This window comes from Furipterus horrens, unplaced genomic scaffold, assembly GCF_987537825.1.
Source record: "Furipterus horrens unplaced genomic scaffold, mFurHor1.1.pri manual_scaffold_10, whole genome shotgun sequence".
Lineage (NCBI taxonomy): Eukaryota > Metazoa > Chordata > Mammalia > Chiroptera > Furipteridae > Furipterus > Furipterus horrens.
The window spans coordinates 12,181,672-12,202,384 of record NW_028327180.1 but is presented as its reverse complement, the minus strand read 5'-3'; positions in this window follow the sequence as shown (position 1 = coordinate 12,202,384).

Here is a 20,713-nt window from a genome sequence, read left to right as displayed (position 1 = left end):
AAGTTCAGGAAAGAAAGCTACATATATAATCAAATATAATCAAATATAATCAAAATTTTGTTTAAAAAAACAATCCAAATGTTATAGAAAGAGAATCAATCAGTTTAGCTAAGTTATGTAGCAATAGAAAATGAGGCCACAGTCTTAGCAGCACATAGCACCCAAAGGTTATACTTTGGTAGGTCATGATCCAATCTACTCCAGGTCTTTTTGATCCTGAGACATAGGCTGATGGAGAAACCATTTTTTGAGGTGGAGGGACTACAGTGAAAAAGGAGGGTAGGGACTCCCCTTGAATGAATGGCTTCTCACTTCTCCTTATATTTTCTTTTACAAAGCAAGTAAGGTAGCCACATCTGACATGATGAACAGGGAGGTTTAATCCTGCTACAGAGAAGCAATGAATATTGAGAACAATCATATAATCTACCACAGTTCTCCCTAGGTCCCAAATGTGTATTTCCTTCCTTCCATACACAAAACACATTCATCTCTTCTCTCAAGAGAGAAAAACCAACATGACATCAAGGTCAAAGTCTAGAATCTTGTGAACATGTCCATATATGTACAAATGTGGCTCCTTTTCATCTGGAAAAAAACTACATTATAATTACCTGGTCAATATACAATGAGTAAAATTCAGCCAGAATGACGACTACTAATGTTCTTATTTGAAAAGGAAACTAATGGAAAGAAGGCAGCAGACTGGTCCATAGCAACTCTGACATCCTTCTGGGCACATTCTACAGCTGGTGGATTCTCCTTGATTGCGTGCCAGTTCCTCATAAGTAGCTGATAAGCCTATTGCTCATAAGTCCATTGTCCATTATTCTCCACAGCTCTTGGTTGGCTCCAATCTGGGATGTCCTTCCTTTTCCATTATCTTCCTTAATCATATCTGAAGAGATCATTGGGAAAATGCCCTCCTCAGAGTACAGTAGCCCCTCTCTATATCATGGTTCACTTATCACGGCCTCACTGTATCGCAGGATTTTTAAAAATATATTTAATTATTTATCGTGGATTTTTCACTATATAGCGGGATTTTGCGGTACTGTATACGTATGTTGTTAAAGTTATGTAGGTTTAAGAGCGTAGAATAAATGTAAGGTTCCTACTTCGCAGGGTGTCTAGAACGTAATACCGGTGATAAGTGAGGGAATATTGTATAAGCACACTGTTCAGCATACTTAACACCTTGTAGAAGATCAGGGACCCAGCAATCATGTCATATCCTAACCAGTTAGGGTTTTGTTTATTTTTATTTTTTTTCAGGTGGTTGATACTTTGGAACCAAAATAGCGGGCTTACCTATTTGTGGTATTTGAGAACTCAGGGAGCAATGTGAGAATAATCCAACTTCCTGTTAATTCTCTTTCCAGTCTAACTCAAACATCCAAAGACAAGAAGTTCTTTGGATAGCCCCACCCCACCCCAACACACACACATATCTCATGCAAAGGAAATGTTAACAGCTGTTACCCCTCAATAGTATAATTCATCTTTATTTTCAATTATCCTATATTTTTAAATTTTTCTACAGTAACCATGAATTACTATTATATTTTTTTAAGTGCTATATTAGTAGACAAGCATCGGTACTTTAAGTACTTATTCCATATGGAGGATTAACTCACTCAAGATCAGTTTTCACTCAAGAGGAGCAAAGTTTTTAGATTTGATAGACAGCAGGTTATGACTCAGTCTTACATTAACACATTCAAAACCGATTCAAAACCAATAAACTTTTTCAGGTTTCTTTTTCTCCCACTCAGGCAGTAATTTTAAGGAACATGGTGTCATTATATACAGTATGGAAGATTTAAAAGATCACATATCAATGTAGGAAATCCATACATCAAAGCTCCACCTTACCACCTTCAGTTACATCACCAAGCACTGAGATGCTAGTTGCACTTGAAAACCAGGAGGGGTTGAAACTCTGGTAAGTAAAACAATTGCCAAGAAAGGTTCAAACTCTAAAGCTAGCTACATTGCTGGGGAGCCATGCAAAACGTTGTTTCCGCTTTAAGGGGTCCTTGTTCCTCTTAAGGCCCTCACCCCCATCCTATTCTCCACAAATAGGAACAAAGCTGAATAATTCACAAGAAACTTGTTAGGAGCTGAGTGTTACCACCCTATAACTATTTCTATTAGTCTTGGAAAATAAGAAATTTGTAAAAGTTGCCACTCGTTTTGGGATTCTAGGTAGCAACACCTTTGGATAGGGAAGAACTTTTAGAAAGCAGCCCGCCCATCGTCCTTAATATTAGACCTTATAGGAGAGTGCCATGTCTTCCCTTCTTTAAGAGAGACTGCAAATACCTGATTCAACTTTCATATTCAATGCCCTGCCTTGTCATGGCCCCCCAAAAGCCATTTAACCACTATGTAGGAGCCAAAGGTTCAAGCTTACAAGTCTCATGCTTCTTTTACTATGGAAACCCCTTGAATTTCTCCTCCTCTGACAGAATCGGTGCCTAGATGGTTTAGTAGACTATTAGAATGTGTCTCTCCTATTTCCACAAGTCTATATTATTCTCTGCATCCCTAAATTATCTTACACTTTTATAATATAATTGCATATTTTAAAGGTAGTCTTTAATTCAATCCAAAGCTATTTTTAATGGATTCAACAAATTTAGTGTTTACCAAATTATAATTAAACTTATTATTTAGAAGCACATAGCATGTGAAGAATAATATTAATTATAAAATTTCTCACTGTTAATTAAAAAATGACCTTTTCAGCGTAATGTTAACCTAGAGCATCTAGTTCTACAGAAAGAAAATTGCATTTCTTTTATAACATTTAGTAACTCAGAATGTCTACTATTTTAATCTGACTCTTTTCCCATCATTTCTTTTAAATCAATGAGGTTTTACAACATTTGTTCAGTGCATATTTTTCTGTGATTGCCTATTTGCATTAGAAACTCGTGAAGAATGTCTTGAGGTCCATTTAACTCATTCTTTTTATTGACTAATCGAATTGTAGCTTAATATATGTTGTAAATGACAAAGTGACAACAAGAGGTAAAAGTGATTAAGGTGCCAAAACATATATGTAATCAAGCCCCAATCTTATTAACACTTGTTTTCTTAATGTCTCTCATGTCCATTCCTTCGCATTCCTTCCTGCACACCCGTGACGAAGGCTCCTACGAGCCCTACAGAAATTCGTGCCGGATCCCCTTGCACAAACCCTCAGTCACCCTGCACACCATTCTAGGATCAGCCTAAATCTATGTTGCAAAATTGTCTTTCCCCATATTCCACTTTGTAGTCATCTTCAGTGGCTCCTCATGGCTCCTCAGAGCTCCTGAGTCTGGCACTTGCTGTCCTCAATTATTGATGGCCCAATCTGCCTTCCTAACAGTCCTCACTCCGCAGCTAAGACGTCCCTAACTCCCTCCTTCCTAAGTCTATCTATTCCATTGTCCCCCAAACACATCACAGATGTGACTCAGTTGCTTCCTGGGGTAAACACTTTGTGGATCAAATAGATCAAGAGCACTGGCCACAAAACAATGAGATAGCAGCCATTCTTCCTACTCGGGTCTTTATGAATTTTTGTGATTCTTTGGTCCACAGGTGATGGGGCAGGGGTGGGTAGAATTGGCTTGCCTGTAATTTGTGCTGCTACCTACACCCCTGGCATCCCTGTGCTTTAGGTGTTGCATTATCATCTTTCTAGGTTGTACTCCACAGTCACTCATCCCCACCACGGCGAACCTTTCCAGACCCCGCCCCCTCACCATGTTGCCGATCAAACCCACGGCCCGCTTCCTGTGCAGACTCCCCTCACTCAGCATTGAGCTGCTCTTGGCCACCAACAACACTGTGGCATCCAGTCTCTCCACTACCGCTCCCTGGAGCTTCTCAGTGTCCCCTGCATTTGTGTCTCAATCCGGAGGAAAACTCCTAGCCCTCTATGCAAAGAGGAAGGGATTCCCAGCAGAATTGTTGCATGATACACTTTGTCCAGTTTTACAATACTGTCCAAGGAACGCAGGAACATCGGGGTGAGCAGCAGCTCCTTCCCTATGACGACGTTCTCTCATGGGCCATACAGTCCCCCTCCGTCCTGTCTAGCTGGTTTCCTCTTGGGCCCACTAGTCTATGCAACACCTCTGTCAATAAATTGTTAAGTCCTACATTTCTTATTTAAAATGATATGGCAACTCAATATGCAAAATGAAAAAATCTAAAGGCATTCCTCAATCCCATTGTATAATAAATTAGAAGCCCCACCACCATTCTGCAGATGTTTTCTTTCTTTGCTTTCATGTATGGTCTTTAATTACAAGAAACAGACTTGCTCAAATGCCAGAAACCAGACCCCAGGAGGAATATGGTAATGCAATGCGATGGCTGGAGATTCTGTACTCAAGGTGGCCTTAACGACTTGAGCAACACCTGCTCACGAATCTGCACAAAAACTCAATCATTAACATGCGCGGTTCTCCGGGTGCTTCCTTCCTCCTGCACCGTGACCCACTCACTGCTTCTCATCCAGTGATTCGAACACTGTCAAGGTCCAGGAACGTCCCCACCCCCACTACACTCCCCAGTCCATCACGGGCCTATAATTTTATAAAACACAAAATCACACATTGGATGTGCAAGTAACGCTCAATGGCTTTCCAGTCTGGAAGCCCAGCCTCCTCTCTTCCCCCTGGCTTCTCACAGAGCAGTAGCAGCAGGGCGCAGGCCAGCGCCACTGCGCACCCCCACTTCCAGCGGCACTGCATCCGCTTTCTCTTCGTGTCTGATCCCTCAGATCATTGGGTTCTGAGCGGCCCATCATGCTCTCCCTCCCTTTCTCACAGTCCAACCCTTACATTCTGATCCTTCCCCCACCTGTTAGGGCCCTCTCTTTCTCCACGGACTCAAAGAAAGGAAATTGAATTGCCTTGGTCTTTGCTGTGCCGATGGTGTTCTGGGTTCCCTTGCCAACCCTCATCCAATAGCCTCTGACTGGATAATTGCCCCCACATGGTATGATGCATGGATGACTAGGGAGCACCCCTTCAGAGACAACGGTCATGCCATAGATACTCTGATTGGCTCATCGCTTTCAGAGTTTTTGTTTTTATTAGTTCAGTTTCTTATAAGAGGATAATAAAGAGCAAGGTAAAATATCTGGCTTACCAGACTGAGTCCTAGTTAAGTAACAAATGTGATTTTCTCTCATTTGATAGGGCTGGCTGTTCAGTGCCGTCCCTGGGCCAGCTGGAGAGGCCGAGATGCCGTGGTCAGTGATTGTCAGAGCAACGCTTCCCACGCGATTCCTAGCTCTCATCTTAATCGGGTGCGCCATGAATCTTTGTTCACAAATATGACCTAAATTCAGGAATGGGTAAACGCGTTCTTCCCAGAGGGCGCAATAATTTTTTAATCTTCTTTCTCTGTAGTAGGTCATGGTTCCAGAGAAGTTGATTTAGAATTCAGTTTCTCTTAAGGGAAAAATAAGCAAAACAGGCCTCAAGAATTTATCTCTTACTCTTGGCCTCTTCTGGTCTGTACAGTCATAGGAAGGAAGAGACAGGGTAGCAGGAGGGCTCAGAGAAAAAACAGTGAGCAGTGCTGAGTAGGACAAAACTCCATTACCCAGAACTTAATATTCACCCATAGTCAGCTGTTAGCTCCAGGGTATATATGATAGGACACAGTGCAAAGGACTTCAGGAAGATTCCATTGATTCACAAGCAAGCGGCTGGAGGTGTCACTGTGAGCTTCTGCATTGCCCCCACCACCCACCCTCCACCCCAGTGCAATTAAGTCAGAATTTCCAGGAATGTGTAGAGAAAATACATTCCAGATTCCCCGGGGCAAGTCCCATTTGCCACTTTTTGTGAAACAGTTAGTGCTTGTTAATGATTCTTAGCTCCCCTGCTTAAGCTTTCTGCACCCTAGTTTGGATGGTAAATTACATGGTCATCCTGGTGTGAGCTATATTTTTCTGGACACCTGCCCGATTACCTTCATGTCCACCCTGGGTTAAAGATGATGGATTTAGTCCAAATGTTTTCTTATTGAAGAAAAAAAGGCAAGGTCCCCAGAATTTTTAAAATCCAACAGTCGTCTGAGAGTTAGCTGTTCACACTCTAATATCACACTTACCTGGCAGATTCTACCTTTCCACGGACAATTCCCTTGGAAGCAAAGAAAAGAAAATCTTAATACCTTTCTTCCTGACCTCTCCTCTCTGTCTGGGTATAAAACTAGCTCGCTGTTTCCTGGGCAGTTGCTAATAAAGAGGTGAAGGGAAACTAATATTTATTGACTATGTTTATGTGCCAGGCACTAGTTACCTTAAACATACAGGGGTGGGGCTAAGATTGGGGTACCTCCCCACCATCACACACCGCCATTAGTGGGTAAAAATCTCATATATTAAGCAGGAAATTGCTCACCTTTATGAGTTTTTATGCCATAAGAAGACTTTTGAAAAAAATATTTCTATGATTAAATAACACGCAAGTAGCACTTACCACCTGTGCTAAGTTTTTCAGTTCATTACAGAATATTCTGCTGAAACTCTGGGGAAAGACAGGTATGCAGAAACTCCCAAGAGTGGGACAGGGAGCCAAGGGCTGATGATCCGTACCTGAAACCAGTACGGTGGTACCTCAGCACTCGTTGGCTTTGGAGCCTGCTGCTCGTTGCATTTTGACAAGAAAACATGTTTCGGCACTCATTGCTTGCTTGGCACTCCTCACATGTGCTAGAATTTGTATGAGTCACAGCGCCACCCCTACAAGCGAAAATGGGTCATCGATCATTGCTTGCTCACCCCTCGTTCAAATGCTTTCACGGCAAGTACCGAGGTACCACTGCATTTCACATCCCTAACTCGGACTTGCTGTGCTGCAAGTGCTCCCTTCTAGAATCTGACACCCTCACTGCCAAGCAGAAGGAGCTGGGCATATAACCATCATAATTTTCATGAGCTAAGTATTGGCTGCCTGTCCCGAAAGCATCCGATTTTCTGTTGCTGTATGTGTTCCTTAACTGTGACCCAAATGACAACTGTCCTTTCATCCTCTTTAAGTGGGGTTCAAAGAACCTCCTCAATTTTCCATGAAATCAATTTCCCAGGCAGAGCCTTGAGCGCCAGAGCACACAGTGAGTTGGATAAAGGTGAGGATGTGTCTGTTCTGTAGTCACTGTTTCATGACCATCTAACAGAGTCATGGCCCAGGTGTGCTCCAGGAACACTCAAGAGAAGAAATGCATCTTTGAACCCTGCACACGTCACTCAAGTAAAACAAATTACCTTATTAATTCTAATAGTTCTTAACGCTTACTATACTTTTCAGATGATCTTCAGAAATGCAGAGGTCTCTTCTGATATTAGTAATTCTGCAGACTTCATAGTAAACGCTTTTTAAATCTCTCATTCTCTCCTTTACTTTCCATATTCTGTTGTTGATTTAATGTCGATTGAGCATTTGCTACGTGTAAGAAAAGCTGCCCTAGGTGCTGTGGATGTCTAAAGTTAGTGACTTCCCCAAAGATGCCAGATGAGGTGCTCTCTCCTTTGAGTAAACACATTCAACGAATAATAATCAACTAGTCAATAATCAGCTGCTAAATGCAAAATATGGCTAAGCTATGAAATTATTTTTCTATAGAAAAAGATAACTTTCTCAATTATAAGAAATTTCAGGGATTTTAGGGGGGAGGCTATAAAAATAAAGTTTATATCAAGGAAAGTTATATGTGTTCCATTTTGGTTGATGTTCTTTCTTTTGAGCACATTCCTGGACTGAAAAACAGAAATATGGTAATAAATTTCTAGGACATATTCCCCAAATCGTTTTACATAGAGTTCATCTGATCCTAATTACAGTTCTATCACGGATGCGGGTGGTATTACTAGATCACTGGGGTGAGAGAACCATCATGCAGGCATATATTAAATGGTTTCTCCACCATTAACAGAGAAGTAACGACATAGCGTCTTTGGAAGGGAGCCCAGGACGGTGAAATAAGGGTGGATTTGAGAGTCATAAAACCTTAGTATTGCATGATTTGGGAAAACTACTTAATCTCACTACACATCAGCTTTTTCACTCCATAAAAAAGAAAAGATCAGGTTAAACCATTTGAAATTGCCAAAATGCAGTCATTTTTTACCCACAAAAATTGGTAATTTCATTTGGTTCAAACTCCTAAAATATTAAATAAAACTTGGAAGAGTTGTTCTATGTCCTAAATGCTATACTCTATTTAAGGCATCTGCAGGGAGCCTGGGATAGAGAAGTGTGAAGTGTTAGCTCTCTGCATCCTCCCAGTGCCAAGCCTACAACCTCAGCACAATTCTCTCACTCACAGCCCTTCATGTGACCCTGTGGCTCCTCCATCCCTTTTTTAGCTTTTAGGCAAAGTAAAATACATTATTTAAATGCACTTTATAACACATGAGCTGAAATGTTAACACACTTTGAAATTTCAGAAGGTAAGACAAAAAGCAAACAGGATTATAATTACTACTGGTTTTCCAGTTTAATGCAGCAGCATAAAGGTTTCCCTTTCCACATCCAAGCAATGTTTCATGTTTTCCATAATGAGCACCTATATAATTACAGGGTGACATATGTCTTGAACTTACATGTTCACAATCCTGTCAATAATAACATTATAAACCAGGAGACCCTAGGCTTTCTTTTGATTACAACTTAATATTATCCTAGACTGATAGCCAAACATTTGTTTGAAACATTTAAAAAGAACTAGGCAATACTTATATGGTCTCTGGGGCATCCAGTACTGACGATTTTAGAAAAGCAGTGAAAGGGGCAAATAAAACAATATAATAAAGAAGCTGTAAAGTGAAGCTGATGCAGACCTCAGCAAATCTAACACCCAAATTTTCTCAATTATTATGTTTCTGTCATCTCCATACCTGTACCCTTTGAGTCTTAAGAGACATTAACTGATCCAGAGAGGGACACTGTCTATCTTATAAAGACATATTTTTCACCTGTGAACTCAGTTTCCAGAGGATATTTAGATCAAAGAAAGGAAAAGAGACTATCCAGGGAAATCAACCAAATCCGTCCTGGTGATCAATAAATAGGGTGACAAATGTTCTAGCCATTCATATCCATAAAAGTAATCAGGAGCCTTGCGCATGTGAAAACATCACAGTATTTTTAAAGGATTGTACAAGAATATCCATATTCATTCAGCTGAAGCACAGACCTCATTTTTTGTTTGAATTATTTTCATTCTTCTTTTAATTTTACCTCTTCTCTCGATGACTATTCATTCCTAATGACCTTCTCCAGCATAATAGTCACAGAGCCATTCAATCATTGAATAACTATCTATTCAGGGTCTAACATGTACTCAGTACTAGACCACAGGCCAAACATTAAAGAAAGCTTTTCTAATGCTTCCTGAAGACTTTCTTATTTCATTATTTAAAGAAGAATCTCAATGTTTTACAAACTTGCAATGTCCTTGAACAACTCTTGTCTTATTATCTGTTGCCAAACCAAAGCTGAATGGAAATACAGAAGGGTACAAAACAGAATATACCCAGACTATTTGGAGCAATAAGAAGGCTTAGACATTACTGCCCTCTTTCAAAAGTGAAAAGCCTAAAAACAAAAGGCTCATCAATAATTCAAAAAACACTAGAGCAGGGGGAGAATGGGGGAAAAGGGAACACAGGATACTAAAACCACCACAGCAAACACGACTCCAGACTGACACACATTCCGAGAAATCACAGGGAGTTCTAGCCTTTGCACTATGACAGACGATAAAGAAAATTATCTGTGAAATAAGATGTCAAAGAGCAGATAAAATAACAGAAAATGTTAAAGAAAGAGGTGACAAAAAAGTTGAACACAACAGATAGCTAAAAGTTAATAAATAAATGACCCTAATAAAAATAAGTCAGACCTTGTCTTCTCTCTGTTCAAACCCATCTGGTGTTTTTACATTTCATTCTTATGTAGACCAAACTCTTAAAATAATCTACGCGGCTTATGCTGATCTTAACCTTAGTGTTCTGACCTCAGTTCTCTATTCTTCACCTCACTTTCTATGCTCCACTTAAACAGGCCTCTTCGCTATTCCTCAACTGTGCCAGACATGTTCGCCTCAGGGCCTTTACATATGCTGTTTACCCTGCCTACAGTGTTCTTGACCCAAATATCTTTAAGCCTTCAAATGTCACTTTCTCGCGGACTCTTGTCCCCGTTTAAAGATAACCCTCACTCTGGCACTCCATATGCCCCTTTTTATTGTTTTACTTATATTTACTTATTTATCAATACTATATAATTATGTACTTATTAATTTTGTTTATTGTCTGTGCCCCCTCCCCCGAAAGTTTAAGCCCCAGAAGAGCAGAGATATTTGTGTGTGTATTATTTATTTCTATACTCAGTACCTGACATAGTGCCTGTCACATGGCAGAAGCTCAATAAATACAAGTGTTAAATGAGTGAATGAGGAAAAAACCATCTATTTCAAAACTCTCTATAGGAACATTCTTCCAGAGATGATAGGTAAACCAGGGGGAAATGTGATCCTATAATTCATCCTCAGTTCATTCATGTTTAAAAGCAACAAAACGGGATTGTAAGATATAAGTGATCCCAGAAAATACAGCACCCATGACCATGTTTTGCAAACTTAATAACAAAATGTTATCCACCTAAAATGTAGTTCAAAAAATACTTGATTAGGAATGGGGAAGCTACTTTATGAAAAGACTAATGGAGTAAACATTAATTCCCTTTTAATTATGGTTAAGGTAAAAAAAAAAGAGCAATTAATATTGCTTTAATTAAAGTTATAAAAAGAATTTAAATGTTATAAATCTTTAAGAAAAACCATACAATAAAAAAGGCAATAACCATAAAGAACTTGGTCGATAGTCCTAGAACACAGTAGCAGAACTCAAAAGGAAGGAACAGGGGCCATGAAGGTAAAACTGTGCGGTGTTGCTAACTTTTCACACTGGAAGACTGAATTCTATCACCCAAATCCTCTTATAAACCACTTGCAGTTAAATCTTGTGGGAAGGCAATTTGGTAATATCCATAAACATGTGGAGAAATTGACTGCAAAAGGGCTTTTAATTTTCCACAGCTTTGCTAATGCTCTCCCACATACTCTGGACTTGGCCATGTAGCTTGCTTTGGCCAATGGGATCATAGCAAGCTTGACAGAGAGACTTGAAGAAATACTTGCATGTTTCCACTTCCTCTCTGTCTTGCCATGAGAACACACTCAGGAGAATATTCTAGAGAAATGCTGAGGCTCTCTAGACCAGCTAATAGTTCATTAACCCTCAGACATGTGGGAGAATCCCACCAGAACAGCAGGACTGCCCACCCACCCCACAGCTGACTACAGACATATGAGCCAATCAAGCAAAGAAGAACCACTAAGCCAATATGTATCTTGTGAGTAATAACAGACAACGGTCTTAAACTGCAATATAAAAATAACTAGTACATGGAATTACCCTTTGAAAACAATTCTTCCTTTAGAAATTTATATTAAAGACACCTATACCATCTTCAAGAAGAAATATAACATTTCTTATTGCAAACAATGCTGCAGGAATATTTCTTACAGCATTTCTACTCATCAGAATATTTATCATAGCATTGTTTGCAGTATGAACATATTTGGAAATGACATAAATGATCATCAATAGGAGAAAGGTTAAAAATCTTTTAGGCTGGAAAAAAAAGTATGTGGCAATTAAGAAGCATGGCTTAGAATCATATACTTTACAATACAACATGTTTTACTAAGTGACAAAAATGAGATGCAAAATAATATATACACCTTTATATGTTATGGGTACCCATATTTATATATGTAGGGGGAAATGGTTGCCACTGTACACAAATTGTTAACAGCTATTGCTACCAGAGAGTCAGAAACAGGGTGATAATAAGAATGACTTCCATATTTTAAATTTATAATTGGAGGTACTGATTATTTTCAGTTAAAATATGACTATTTTAGGTATGAGGAAGGACTTTTCAGTGGAGCCATACTTTACTCAATACCTAGTTAATATATATATTATTATATATTACATATAACAATAATTATATATATGTATATATACACACACACCAAGAACAAAGAGACCCACCCACGTCGCTGCGTCTCCACACAATTTCTGATTCAGGGAGCGCTTGCCCCCGCGAGAGCTCCGAGATGGAGGCCGAGCAATTATCATCACAATCTCCATAAAATTAGACTTATTAAGTGCATCCGTATGGTTTATGAGTCCTAGAACACATGTTCATTTTCCTGTCCATGTTAAAAGCTGCTTGGAGGACGGATGGAGCGTTACTAGGAAAATGTCCTGGAAGTCAGATGAAGACGTGTTAGGATAAATCGTTACCAGTTGCCATACACTTATACGTACTTAGAGGATAAAAATAAGGAATTAATTAAATGCACTGCCTCTTCTCTGATCTTTCTGTAGCAGCAGCCAAACCGGAAGCTTCTGAGCGCTTGGCAGGGGTGTGAGCGGAGAAGAGAACGTCCCCCCTGCTGTCGCGGATGCAATCCCATGACAGAGCAGGGGCCAGCCGACAGCGCTGACCGAGGGGCCCGGACGAACTAGGGCGTGCAGAGCTTTATGCTCGGTGTTGTGGAAGGACAGGAAGACTGCGCCGTGAAGGGGTCCTTGACCTCGGGGGTGACTGCTGGCAATGACGCTGCCTCTCAGTGACAGCCCGCGCTGCCCCAGGCTGCCTTCCCGGAACGCCTTCGCTCTCCGCCCCACTTTCATGAGACTTCACTGACCACAGGGCATTCTCGTCTTTCCATAAATACACATTCTGATCAGCACGCAGCCCTGCATTATTTCAGAGCTCTACGCTGCTAGCTGAGCTCCGATAGAGGAAACAGAAAAGAGGAGGAATGAGCCTGTGGGACTGCAATCCGCTCTGCAGTGGAAGTACCGCAAACGCACCCGTCTCTCTGGGACTGACAGAGCACTTATAAATTCTGAGATATCCCAGCTCTTGGCTTGGTAGCCAAAACAAAGCTGAACTTTTAACTGACCCTATCTCTCTTCTTGTTCCAAATTTATAGTGACAACAGCAAATTTATCAGCTGGAAAGTAGTTCCCCACGTGCATCAGGTGGCGATTTGTCCAGGATGTGGGTCCAGTTTGCTCAAAGTGCCTTTCATTGCTTCCCCTATAGGCATCCGCTGCACCTGGCTCTGTCACTAGTTTTCTCAGCTGACTTTTAAGCCATATCTTATTCCCAAGATGGGAATATTTATAATATATGTACATTTTCCCACATGAGTATGTCTCTTCTTCACTCCCACGACTCCCCTCTTTCACTTATACACCAATTCAGGGATTCAAACCACTCAGATCTCTCTCTCTGTTCCCAAATCAAAACTTTCTCAGGAAGACCTAAAACACTCTTGCCTGAGGTCGTTTTTAATCACCAATAGTTTAAAGTGTAAATATCCTCAACCAAAGTAGTCTCAACAAGAATCAAAGTCTTAAACTCAAGAATGGGTTCTACTATTGGAGAATCTTTAACCATAAGCTAGTGGTTCATAGAAGCCTAGATGGCAAGGGTAGACATCAAGTTCTCCATGGTCCCCTGAAGGCACCCTTTATTTCACAGCTCAAAACCAACACTTTCCCCATTTCATTGCTTTGTCAATCAAACTGGGTAATTCAGTCAAAACACAATGACTTGCCCTTTCTTGTAAAGCTTATAGTAGAAAGACAGAAAACACATCTGTCACCAAATAGAAATCCACTTGATAGAATTCAGAATCAAAGAATGTGATTGAGCCACCGATTATTTCAATGCCAACATGAGCAAATTGAATGTAAACTTCTAGTGCCACCACGGTCTCGACGCTGCCATCTGGTCCCCACTGCAATTCCCTCCACTATCAATGGCCTAAAAATGGCTAAGTTCTGTCAACAGTCAGAACTTTGGGAACCTTAAATAAAAATTAGTTTACAAACATCTCAAGAGACATTGCAAATTAAGAAAACTGAAAGTCATTCTATAGGTTATATATCCCTCATGATCCCAGCAGAAAACAGATGGCATGCTAAATTGGGCCATTTAAGGAGAGTTAATTAAAGAACTGTTTACAAAGATGTTGGCAAAGTACAGGGAAGCACGGGGATGATGAAGAGCCAGGGGCTGGTAACTGTGCGGCGCCTCTACACTTTCAGCCTGGGGAGCAAAGAGAGGGAGCACGTATCAGAACCCAGAGAGGGAGAATCGTGTGGAGCAGGCTCCCTGGCAGTCCAAGGATGCAGCCAGCCCTTAGCAACCCCAAAGGGAAGGAACCAGGAAGACAAATAACCTGACTTCACTCTCTTCCTTACTCTCTGATCTCTAGGCAGTGTTCCCCATAGCTAATCTCAATTAGAAGCCAAAACACTAGGAATCTTTCTGCTATAATATCCCTAACAGTCAGCACCCAAGATGTAGAGCTGAGTGGAGAATGTGGAGAGTGGATCAACGAGGAGGAATCTAGCTTAACACATAACCTTGGATACATCAGGTCTGCTTCAAGCCTGCATTTTTCCATGTTCGAATCCCAGTAGCCAACCCAGTGCCGACACAGAGTCAGTACATTCTTACTGAGTGGAATTGAGTCTATAAAATAATATATTTAAGAGAAATGAGCTCCATAGTTCCTTTGCATGCTAACATTCTCTGATTATTAAATTGTTCATTGCCCTCAAATATTTTTCAATAATTGTAGTCTGACTACAATGATGAGGTCACCGTTGCTAAAGATGAATTTCATATGCTGTTATCTCTCACATGTAAAAGTATATACATGAATTGTGCAAGGGTTACTCCATGAGATGTATGAAGAAAAGAGCAAAATATTCAGGTGAAGACATACATGCATGATGGAAAAGAAGGAAAATCACTTGATTGCAAAAGTAGGCACATTAAGGATATCTTAAGCTTAGAAAAGGATAACCCTGATATATAATGAGATGGGGCGTGTTTCTGGATATATTCCTACAATTTTCAGTGCTTTATTTGAGTAAATATTTAGGGTACTGTTCTGAATGTTCAAATGAGTTCTCAGGCTGTTAGCAAAAGTTAAGTCAAGAAGAGCCCTGCATTCCAGATATTTATTCCAAAACCACTCTCTATTCCTCACATTCCTTAATGGGGCGCAAAACAGTTTTCGAGTCATCCAACCCATTTCGCAATCAATTCTCCAACCCCGTAAATCTCAAGCAGACACTTGCTAATTTACCCCTGCGGACTTACTCGGGGCGAATATGTTCCTGAATTAACTCTCTGCGACACTGCCTCTTTTCCTCACCACTCCCAGTCACCTGCCTTCCTGCGTTGTTTCGTACATGTTGAGTGTCTGTATTTTGAAAATTAAAACAATTCCTCCTTCCTTAAAACTCCTGCAATGACATCTGCAACTACTTTTCTTCTCCCGTGTTTCCCTTTCCCACTCGCCACCCCAGTTGCTTCTTCATTCTTTATATAAACTTCCTGCAGCTTTTCAGGGCGGGTCAGAGTATTAACTGGTAAAACTGTCAGAACTTAACAAAGATCTTCCGACATTCTCTCCTTCAGGGTGCTCCTCCCTGCCTCGTTGTTTGCACACTCTTTCCCGTGGGGAAATGATGTTCCCAGGAACCCAGCCTGGCTTTGTCTGGTTCCCCTGCCATTTCAGCTGCATAGCTGGGATGACGTCCTTGGGGCTCTGGTTTGCAATTAAGTGATTTCATCTCAATACTATGCCTTGTAATACACGGCACACAAGACCCATACTTCACTTAAATTTTATAATGTGAAAAGAATAACATACCTAATATTCCTTCCATAAAACACTTGGTTTATAAAAGACATGGAGAGGATGTCCTAATCTGAGCAAATGTGTTAGCTCAGAGATGAGAGCTGATAAATTGTCCCCTGAAATCATTAAAAATGCTGTTAAAAAGTATGTTTGACATCTTAATAGGAAAATGACAAAATAGAATGTCAGTTCTCCTGCTCCCCTACCTAAGGCTCTATTAGACACACGCTAAATGAGGGTGACTAGCACCTGCTGTCAGGCATTGCTTCACATGCTACAAAAATAACTCCTCGAAATAATCTAAAGAAAGTCAGAAGTGTGTGTTGGCCATCTGTCTGCTTTAATTGGTTTTTCATCAGAATCCTACCATTTCTTGATATATAGTCCAGTTTAGTCTCTCTGTTTCCTTAAAATGACCTTGGGTACATGGGGAGGACTGGCCACCTGAACATGTATGGGTAGCATTTGTAACAAGGCCCCCACCAAGTCCAAAGTCAATGCCCTTCTTGTGTGCACAGGCGGAGTCCCCGTGTGCAGCCTTGCACACTTGGTGCCTTCCCAGAATCCTGTGGGAGAACTGGGGAAGGTCAGGTTCAACTCACTCTTGCTGAGCTCTAATCATGAGTCTGGCCCTCTGCTTGGCAGTTCCGTGGCTGCCATCAGCCCCACCAGGAACAGAAAAGGAGAAGCTGAGAAGCAAAGGTCTGAGCCAGGACAGCCAGGGGAGTTACAGCAGCTGCTCACAGAAAGCACCAGGTAGCGGTGCAAATGCGAGGTGCATCTTCCATGTCTACTGCTGGCTTTCAAACCCCTCCCACCCTTGGAGCACAACAGATCAAAAGATACGCTAGTTCCAAAGACACCTGGAAAGTGAAAAGAGGTGCAAAAGAAAGGATGAAGTGAACGCAGAAACTTAAAACTATCCATGTTCAGTGAAAGATCCCTGAAGTAAAATTATATGACACGTGACCAGAACAGTGTGAAACACCGCAAGGATTCACACCAGCAAAATGTAGGCCCTTCGCCATACTGTCGAAGGAGGTGTTATCACCAGTTTCTTGGTGAGGAGGAATCAGAAACTGACATCTCAGCCCACTACGTTTCCTTTGTCGTTTGTCACATCTAAAGTGCATAAAAATAGTCATAGTTCCCTTGAAAGAGGACAATTCTCATGTTCTCGGTAAGTCCGTTAGTAGTCTTCATGAAATCCACTGTGAAACACCCTTCTAGTATTCTTATATACAGGTGTGTGGTATTGGTGGGTCGTACCTGAAGATCTTATGAAGACATCACATCGAGTGTGCAGCACAGTCCGTAAACTGTCTAAGTGAGTGCCACCTTATGTGACTGTGGTCCAGGAAACCCAGACACTGTCTGGACAGTGTCTTCTCTCTAGTTCTTAAGGGAGAACACACCTGTAATTGCACGGCGACCTCACCACGCTGTGCCCTCCAGGCCCGCCCAGCCGAGACACCATGGTGAGATGGGACAAGGAAGAAGAGAGAGAAAGGAAGAGGGGAAGCAGGAGGGACCTCAAGGTGAGCAGTCTGGTCTGTGAGTTCCAATTGAAGATGGTGAGATCGATTCATTTACAAAAAAAAAAAAAAAAAGGAGATGAGAGGCATCTTTTGCTTTCAAGTGTTTGAATGTAAAGGAAAAGTGTTTAAGTGACATAGGAGGGTTGGGGAAGGGGGTCCTTCAAGTATATTTCAGACCTGAGTCTGTGATGCTCTGAGAGAGATTTCAGGCTGGCTAGGAAAACAGAATCTGCCCTTATAAAAGAACATGCAGGGGTGGGCAAAAGTAGGTTTACAGTTGGGAGTACATAAAACAGAGATAATAAAGCTATTTTAATAATTGTAACCCACATATATTTTTCCATGCAAACAACTAGAAATCTCCTTCTGCCCACATTACATTTTCAAGTATCTTATCAAAGCCTACAAACTAATATATTACAAACTAATTATATAATTGGTGTAATCAAAAAAATAGGTAGGTAGAAGACAATGGATTTTGACTCGAAGGTTAGTGACAGTGAAGAGCCACAGAGACCTGGGTTCAAAAATGGACTCCACCACTTTTCAGCTGGAAGACATTGGACAGGCTACCTATCACCTATGAACAAGCATAACTACCTCCTGGGGAGGCTAAAAGCAGATAATTAATATTTGTGATGGCCCAGAGCACCATGCTTGAACATGGTAGTTCAATACATATTTAAACTTTTCCTTTTAATCTCAGAAATCCTTGAAAAAAACATTAAGCAAGGAATGAGCAGTGGTGTTTATTTCTTAAACTTCAATTCACTCATTACTTACTGAGTTCTCAGGAGGTGCCAAGCTATGGGACTCTGGGGACTAAGGAGAAATAAATAAGAATAACAGATACGACCCTCTTCACTAGCTTAGGTTAAAAATAGGGTTAGCGTGACCCTATATAATGACATTCACAGGAAGCCCAGTAACTCCCTCTGGAGAATTCTCCCCAGTCCTATCCCAAATTGTACAGAGATTTCAAAAGGGGTTGGTCCATCTTCCAAATGCCCAGCAGGGAGAGACAGTGGGATGCCCAATCAGACCACTGGCCCTTCTTATCACTGGCCCTACCCACCCAGAGGCTGGGCACCTTAAGGCTCTGATCAATCCAGGGTTGCCCAGCCCTGCAGAGCCCAAAAGGTTACCCCACACACAGACCCCAGGTTATGGTTCCCTCTCACATGCGTACACTGGTCAATGCTTTCCAGAGCACAACAGCCCTTCCTGTATGCTGGAATAAGCCCCAGCCTCAACCAGTGCAACCCTGGGATACTTCTATCTTGAAAATCAAGGAGTAGAGCAACAATTGACAAACCACAAGTGGTACTGTCTGCTTCCATGTGACCCATGAGCTAAAAAATAATTTTTACATTTCTATATGATTGAAATATATATGTATCAAAAAAGAATATTTCATGACACAGGAAAATTAAATGAATTTCAAATTTCAGTGTCTCTAAATACAGTCTTACTGGAGTAAAACCAGGCTTATTTCCTGAAGTACTGTTTATAGCTACTTTGATGTTATAACAGCAAAGTTGTTTCTTGAGTTACAGTGACATAGACCATTTGGCTGGCAAGTCCTAAATATTTACCATCTGTCCCTTAACAGATAATGTTAGCTGTCTCTAGGTTAGAGACTCAGTCCCTTCCCTTTCAAAACACCCCTAAGCCCCTTATCCAAACTAGTCTAATACTCCTTCCTGGGAGTCCTACAAACCAAGGGAAGACAGGAATTTTACATGAATATGGCAAAAGGAGCCATATGCTCTTTGCCCAAGGCCCAGTACCAACCCAGCTCATGCTCCCGTGCCAAAGGGGTCCAGGACAAACCATGAGAGTTCCCCAAGGGGACTGGCAGTCTCTGCTGACCTAAAGAAGCAGATCAGAGATTCTACAAAAAGGAGGAAGAAGACGAAGAAGAAGGAGGAGGAGAAGGAGGAGGAGGAAGAGGAGGAGGAGGAGGAGGAGGAGGAGAAGGAGAAGAAGAAAGGGGAAGGGGAGGGGAGGGGAGGGAAGGGGAGGGGGAGGAGGAGGAGGAGGAAAGAAGAAGGAAAGAAGAAGAAAAGAAAGACAAAGTTTCCTTTTATATTAGCTTTCTGCCATGTCTCAAACCAAAACAAGAATAACAGGTAGATTAATAAATCTGTACTAGAAAGGGCCCCAAGCCCATCCAAAGAGAGAAGCTGGGCTAGCCAGCAGAACCCTTGAAGATCCTTTCATTCAATATCATTCTAAGTAGGGAAATAAAGGTCAACAGAAAAACATATCAGTTACAAAGATGCTCACTAAGTCCCACTATTGATGCCTTGGTCACTAAATCTCAGTTGCTGCCAACAGGACTCATTCACCTCCTCAGCAAATCTGTAAGAGGAGCTACTAAGTGTCAGATACTTTTCCAGATTGGATCGTTGTTAGCAGTTTTCCAAACAGATTAAGAAATGACACTCCCCAAAGTTTACAATCAAATTGAGGAGCCCAGGCATTATATTTAATGTGTGTGTGTGAGTGCGCGCGCGCGCGCGAATGTGTATGTGTGTAAAATAAATGAAATAGAAAGTATATGAAATGATTGGTGCTGAGAGAAGCAAAAAGCAAGGCAGGGGAGGAGGAGTGAGCCGTGAGAGGGGACCATCCAGCATGATGGGAGGCAGGTGTCTCCCCGTGAGAGAGCTATTTGAGTAAGGACATGACGGAGGTGAGGGACATGAGCCAAGTGGGCCTCCCAAACAAAAGCATCCCTGACGGAGGCAAATGCTAGGGCAATGACCAGGGTGGAAGTTGGCTCCTGGAAATGTCGGTCGTGTTCTCTGAGCAGCAAGGAAGCCATGGGGCCAGCACAGCCAAGGGGAACAGAGTCACGCGGACGGCCCTACAGAGGTGCAATGGGCAGGTGGGAAGATGAACAGGATGGTTCATGGAGTCTTTCAGGGCATCGTAAGGGTCCGGCTCTTACTCTGAGGGAACTGTGGAGTCACTGGAGGATACTGAGGGGAAAAAAAAAGAGTCACATGATCTGAGTTCTATATAATAGTATTTCTCTCAACTATATGATGACCATGAGTGAAAAGGGAAAAAAAGGTGGAAGAAAAGAAGAGTCTCCATGAGAAGACTACTGAGATCTTTAGACCAGACATGAACCTGGCTTAGAGCAAAGTAATAGCAAAGAAGATGATACAAAGTCACTGAACTGTGGACATATCTTAAAGGTAGAGGACCAATAGAATTTGATAAGGTCACATGAGTGAGACGGAGAAGTCTAAGATGGCTCTAAGATGCTTTTCCTGTGCAATTGAGGAATGGAATTCCCAGGCGATGAGATGCAGAGGACTTGAGGACAAACAGGT